The sequence below is a fragment of the Cherax quadricarinatus genome, chromosome 1, assembly GCF_038502225.1.
Source record: "Cherax quadricarinatus isolate ZL_2023a chromosome 1, ASM3850222v1, whole genome shotgun sequence".
NCBI lineage: Eukaryota > Metazoa > Arthropoda > Malacostraca > Decapoda > Parastacidae > Cherax > Cherax quadricarinatus.
In genome coordinates this window covers 91,879,656-91,887,185 of record NC_091292.1, presented here as the reverse complement: position 1 = coordinate 91,887,185, position 7,530 = coordinate 91,879,656, and the positions used below count along the sequence as shown (strand labels likewise).

At 37.1% G+C, this 7,530-nt stretch overlaps 1 long non-coding RNA gene across 1 annotated transcript; it reads right to left on the bottom strand.

The window, feature by feature from the left end:
• On the bottom strand, positions 1 to 7,177 carry LOC128688732 (uncharacterized). Its single transcript, XR_008407070.2, has 3 exons — positions 6,734 to 7,177; positions 5,142 to 5,342; positions 1 to 395 (listed from the first exon to the last, which is right to left on the bottom strand). It is a non-coding gene; the product is annotated as an uncharacterized lncRNA (long non-coding RNA).
• Positions 7,178 to 7,530: the final 353 nt, after the last annotated feature.

Sequence of the window (7,530 nt, the reverse complement as noted above, 5' to 3'; positions counted from 1 at the left end):
GGAGATTAGCAGTATGAGTTGTGGGTTGGTGTCTGGCCAAGACAGAAAAGCTTATGGGGAGATTAGGAGTCAGCAGCATGATTTATGCACAAATGTTTTAATGAACCAGAGGCATGGATTATCATCGGTATACATATTATACATAAAGCAGATCAGTCTTGTGTGGCTTCGGGTGTGTGGCGGTGCTTGTGTGAGTGAGTGAGGCAGCTCGTCGCACGAAATACAAGCCGCAATCTTGCTGCAAAAGTCGATAGAGTAGATGTTGATGAGGAATGGATGTCCTGGGTGGTGCGAGCAGGTCACTGCTGGACCCTGATGCATTACGAGGTCTCATACTCACAAAATCTACGAGTGAGGCTGAGGTGTCTAGTGGTGATGGCACCATGCGCTTCAACCTATCGAAAAAAAATTAAATTTCAGAGTTCTGAAGTTTTAAAAGTGAATCATAACAGTAATAGCAGGCCTCTATGGACAGATATGTTGTGCGACAGAGGTCCAGTGACTCAAGGTGGTCCTAGTGGCATTAAAAGAAGAAGGGAAGTAACCTCGGAAAAGGACTTGCTACCTCAAGTCCTAATGGAAGGGGATTCCCCTTCTAAACATTAACAACATCCATACTCTCCCCTCCTCCCATCCCATCAATCATCACCAGATCTTCAATAAAGGTAAGTGTCAGTTTGTGTGTATTAAAATTAATATTTCATGTGGTAAAAATTTTTTTTTTTCATACTTTAGGGTGTCAGGAATGGATTAATTTTATTTCCATTATTTCTTATGGGGAAAAATTCAGCTAACGATAATTTCAGCCAACGATGAGCTTTCAGGAACGGATTAATATTGTTAGCTGAGGGTCCACTGTACTCTGTGTGTATTTTACCTTTTATTGTGTTTTTAATGCCTATTTCTATTGCTACCTTAATATAAATTAGTGTAAACTTGTTATCTGGCATTTATTGCATATTTTATATGTGCTCTGATAATAATACTTGTGGACCTGTGTGGTAGCCGGGCGGAGGGACAACATTACGTTTTCTCTGGTCAGGCACCAGAGAAAACGTGTATGAATCTGCGTTTGGCCCAGTCACTCCCCCACTCCGCTTTTGTTTACAATTTTCGGCATGAATTATTCATTACTTCTCCCTTTGTTTATGATGGCATCTAAAGGTAGTTGTTAGAAACGATTAAATTCAGTGAACAAGTTATGTCGATGATAATTATATGGCTCTGGGCCACAGTGTAGGTAGCTGGTAGGTGTAGCCCAGGCAGGCTACACCTACTGGCTACCTACACTGACTTCCTACAAATAAATACTACTCACCTCTCTTCCTACCTTAAGACTACACATATTTTAAGGTAAATAATGAGTGTACTGTATGTGTATTTTAACTCTCTGGGCTGTTTTAATTTTTTTTTTTTTTTTTTTTTTCAACAAGTCGGTCGTCTCCCACCGAGGCAGGGTGACCCAAAAAAGAAAGAAAATCCCCAAAAAGAAAATACTTTCATCATCATTCAACACTTTCACCACACTCACACATTATCACTGCTTTTGCAGAGGTGCTCAGAATACAACAGTTTAGAAGCATATACGTATAAAGATACACAACATATCCCTCCAAACTGCCAATATCCCAAACCACTCCTTTAAAGTGCAGGCATTGTACTTCCCATTTCCAGGACTCAAGTCCGACTATATGAAAATAACCGGTTTCCCTGAATCCCTTCACTAAATATTACCCTGCTCACACTCCAACAGATCGTCAGGTCCCAAGTATCATTTGTCTCCATTCACTCCTATCCAACACGCTCATGCATGCTTGCTGGAAGTCCAAGCCCCTCGCCCACAAAACCTCCTTTACCCCCTCTTTCCAACCCTTTCGAGGACGACCCCTACCCCTCTTTCCTTCCCCTATAGATTTATATGCTTTCCATGTCATTCTACTTTGATCCATTCTCTCTAAATGACCAAACCACCTCAACAACCCCTCTTCTGCCCTCTGACTAATGCTTTTATTAACTCCACACCTTCTCCTAATTTCCACACTCCGAATTTTCTGCATAATATTTACACCACACATTGTCCTTAGACAGGACATCTCCACTGCCTCCAACCGTCTCCTCGCTGCTGCATTTACCACCCAAGCTTCACATCCATATAAGAGTGTTGGTACTACTATACTTTCATACATTCCCTTCTTTGCCTCCATAGATAACGTTTTTTGACTCCACATATACCTCAACGCACCACTCACCTTTTTTCCCTCATCAATTCTATGATTAACCTCATCCTTCATAAATCCATCCGCCGACACGTCAACTCCCAAGTATCTGAAAACATTCACTTCTTCCATACTCCTCCTCCCCAATTTGATATCCAATTTTTCTTTATCTAAATCATTTGATACCCTCATCACCTTACTCTTTTCTATGTTCACTTTCAACTTTCTACCTTTACACACATTCTCAAACTCATCCACTAACCTTTGCAATTTTTCTTTAGAATCTCCCATAAGCACAGTATCATCAGCAAAAAGTAACTGTGTCAATTCCCATTTTGAAATTGATTCCCCATAATTTAATCCCACCCCTCTCCCGAACACCCTAGCATTTACTTCTTTTACAACCCCATCTATAAATATATTAAACAACCATGGTGACATTACACATCCCTGTCTAAGACCTACTTTTACCGGGAAGTATTCTCCCTCTCTTCTACACACCCTAACCTGAGCCTCACTATCCTCATAAAAGCTCTTTACAGCATTTAGTAACTTACCACCTATTCCATAAACTTGCAACATCTGCCACATTGCTCCTCTATCCACTCTATCATATGCCTTTTCTAAATCCATAAATGCAATAAAAACTTCCCTACCTTTATCTAAATACTGTTCACATATATGCTTCAATGTAAACACTTGATCTACACATCCCCTACCCACTCTGAAGCCTCCTTGCTCATCCGCAATTCTACATTCTGTCTTACCTCTAATTCTTTCAATTATAACCCTACCGTATACTTTTCCTGGTATACTCAGTAAACTTATTCCTCTATAATTTTTACAATCTCTTTCAAATATCTGTTTTAAATATCATATATTAAGTATGAGACGGGGAGCCAGGGCTACCTACACCTGACTTCCTACAAATAAGTACTACTCACCTCTCGCCCTACATTAAGACTACAAATACTTTAAGATAAGTAATGAATGTACTGTGTATGTATTTTACTTTTTTGTGTTTTTAATGCCAAGTTCTATTACTAACTTAATACAATTTAGTGTAAACTTGTTGTCTGGCATTTATATGCATTTATAAATGGAAAAAATGGCATTCTGCTTTCTGGCGATGTATGCTTTCCGGCGACAGCCTGGAACCTAACCTGCCGTATAAGTGGGGCCCTACTGTATAGAAGAAAACAGATTTCTTGGCACCATCAGTAAAAAGAACAGAGGGACCACAGTTGTAACCCAAAAATAATACCAGTAGCATACCACTAAATATTCTTCACAAATAGTGATAGAATACTGGAATGGATCCAAAAAGTAATATGTGCTACAAGCAATTTTTATCTTCAAATCCTTTCAAGAAACTAAAAACTGAGAATGGGACCCTACAAACATAGTTTTGCTTCTATAACTACAAATAGGTACAATAATACTTTCGTTTTTCCTTTTGGGCCACCCCGCCTCGGTGGGATACAGCCGGTGTGTTGAAAGAAAGAAGAAGGTACAATAATTACACACAGGCAATTACACATATACCTTAATATCATAGAAAAACAATTATGACTCCATTTTTGCACCTAAAAGCTCAAGATTCTTCCGAAGGTACAGTACATCAATGTAAGCACTAAGCATAGTGTGAAGGAAGGGGAGTTACACGTGAAAACCTAGACTAATGGGTAAGATGCATGTGGAACAGTCAGGTATAAAGATACCCAACTGTTGCACATGTGTCTTACTCATCTACTTAACGGTACACCCCAGACTGCCTGCTGTATGAGAAAAACACTTGCATGATCTTTTGACTTCATTATAACAAAGTTTTGTCTTCCATCACCAAAGTGTATATGCATTGCATATTGACTATTTTATTTAATATTTAAACCTAAAGTATACTGGTACAGTATATAAAGCTATATGTTGGGCACAACACCATCCCAAAACATTATCGTAATGATGGGACATCAATCTTAAAGCAGTTCTGTCAAGTGTCAAGGCCAAGTGCATCTTCTTCAAAGTCTCAAGGTCACTCAAGCACAGACAAATCAATTCAGCATTCATAGCCCGGATCCTCACTGTACTTATCAAATCCTTGAGATTCAAAACCTTTTGAAAAATAATTTTATATATAGTACAAAATTTCTATGTATAAGATATGGGACATATACCTTGTATCATTAAAGAATTCAGATAGTGATACAGTACTAATTGATTATTTGCCTATCTGATGCTTAAAATACACCAGAGCTAACACACAATATGGTAACAATACGTACGAGTGTTTCAATAATATGTTTATAAATGATGAAGAACAATGATAGAAATTGTTTGCATTTCTCACCCTCTGTTCAGACATCAAGGTATGCATCAATATATGTAATCAAAATAACTTGAATTACATGTCCTATCAAACCTGTCAATTAACAGAAATTCTACTTTAAAATGTATTTACCTAATTAATCAATATTATTATAATTAATACCAAGCACTAAACCCATAAGTTGTACAGTGCTGTAATTAATCAATAGCCAAACTTGGATTTCCATACCAGAAATACACTGTCCCCTTCAGCTCAGATAAGAGATCAATCACTAATTTCAACTATACTAGGATTACATTTTTGTCTTTTTACTGGACTGTAGATAGTATCTTCTCTTGAAAAATTGGTCAGTGTCATCCAGGGTCTTATAAATTGATCAGTTCTGTATATTTCACAAACAAAATGTACTAACAGCCCCCAGCCTAACGAGTTTAAACCAAAATTGCAGATGCTGTTTAATTACATATTTATTATTCATTAATTACAACAAATTTTTTTTAAGACTTATCAATGTAATTTTTTATTTTCCATTTGTGATTATAAAGCTATATATACGTACAAGCTTCAGAAATTTTACTTACAGTTTAAAGAAATTATACCTTAGACATGAAATGTCTTAATGTCTTCTTTTTTCAAGTATCATCATCATCCCACTCATCTTCATCATCATCAGAGCTGTCATCATCAGACTGAATGACCAATGCACAACTGGTCAGTGCACAATGCAGGTCCAGTGCCAATCCCTCTAACTTGGGCTTATTAGATTTCACGGCACTTCCACTATCCACATTCTCTTCCACCTAAATGGTGGTAACAGTTGGTTTTTGACCAAAAAATTACATTTTATATTATTAATAAAAGCATGGAAAAAGAGCAAATAAGGGATACTGAGAATCTGTAGGGACAAGAAAATGGGAATAATATATGCAGAGCAAAGCCAAGGCATCTGAAAGGAAATACACACAAAAAATGGAGATTACTAAAGAGATTTCAAAGATAACTCAATGGCTAAGAAAAATTGTGAAGTGGAAAACTCCAATGATAACAGAAAATTTATTTATTTTTTTCAACATACTGGTTGTCTCCCACCGAGGCAGGGTGACTCGAAAAAGAAAAGAACCTTACAAAGTTTTTCTTCTTATTCCATTTAGTAATTTATACAGAAGGGGTTACTAGCCCCTTGCTCCCAAAACTTAATTTGTCATGATTAAATGATACTTGTTTACCTCTTACACAACAGATACGGTACTCATCTGCATTGTGCAGCAAATTAACAGCAGATTGTATGATTAAATTTATGTAGCTGCACTGCTTTGAGGTGTGATTTGTGAGTTTGCTTGACCTAAAACCTGATCAATTTGAAGCTGGATAAAATTCACAAATCAGCTGACTAGCAATATTTACTAATCTGCCTCTTACACTGCTGATCCTCATGACCTCTTACTGTGCTAACACTCATTCACCTCTTACGCTACTAATATTCTTCTAAATAAATCAAGAAACAAGTGGGGTTTAAACCCATGACAAGCGTGTCCTATTTAGATCAGCGTATACTAAATTCTTCTGAAACCTTAATTCTGAGCTCTTATCAATGTCTTTCTTTCTTTCAACACGCCGGCCATATCCCACCGAGGCGGGGTGGCCCAAAAGGAGTAACGAAAGTTTCTCCTTTTACATTTAGTAATTTATACAGGAGAAGGGGTTACAAGCCTCTTGCTTCCGGCATTTTAGTTGCTTCTTACAACACGCATGGCTTATGGAGGAAGAATTCTGTTCCACTTCCCCATGGAGGTAAGAGGAAATAAACAAGAACAAGAACTAGAAAGAAAATAGAAGAAAACCCAGAGGGGTGTGTCTGTATATGCTTGTACATGTATGTGTAGTGTGACCTAAGTGTAAGTAGAAGTAGCAAGACATACCTGAAATCTTGCATGTGTATGAGACAATAAAAAGACACCAGCAATCCTACCATCATGTAAAACAATTACAAGCTTCCGTTTTACACTCACTTGGCAGGACGGTAGTACCTCCCCGGGCGGTTGCTGTCTACCAACCTACTACCTAGGTCTTATCAATGTAACTTACATTGTTATAAGTAGATAAATATCTAATGTACTGCAATTAATCTCAAAATTAATTCAAACATCTTCATTAACACACTTAATGTGAAAATAAACTAATGGGAACTTACAGGATTCAGCTTGATTCCAGATCTGATCTGGTCCAGCAGCTGGCTGCAGGAGTCTGTGGGTGCTGGTCGTTTTAATGGCTCCACTTTCTATTAGGGAAGGTAATAAGTTACATATTTATAATCTGAATTATCCTAAGGAGTTAATTTTCAAAATTATCACTGGTTACAATAATCATACAGAAAACTTCTACACGCTCATTATGGAGAGTATCTAATTGATTTACTAACACATGCACTACCCAAAAACTACATATCACAAAACTTCTGCACAAATTGTTAACAAGCAGCATAGGAGGTCCCCAACTTATGAACAAGTTACATTTCTGGTGCTTCAACTTGCCAATAAGTCATTTGAAACATGAACCTTCTCTTACAGAAAACAATGGTACAAAAGATGGGTTATGTTTCACACATTTTTAACTGTAAATGGAATACATAAACAATTAAATTTTTATGCAGATATTTGTAACTCATGTGTTCATAAGCTGGAGTCCTTCTTATTTAATTAAGCAGAAAAACGTGAAAAGGCAAAATTTTTGACACTCAAATGCTATAGATAAAGCAACTTACTGACAGAGTAAAATATGAAGCTATTAAGGTCTAAGAGTTAGTAAGCTGTGGAAGAAGTCATGAGGATGTACAGTACAGTATCTTTATTCTTATGAAGTTTAATTCACTTCTTACAACCAATAAGAAGAATTCATCCCCAACAGACAGAAAAGCCATTAAATAAAAAGTCCCTTGTTGCATTCCATATACTGTGGTAGTTAGCTTTGTTTAACTATTTTAATACCATG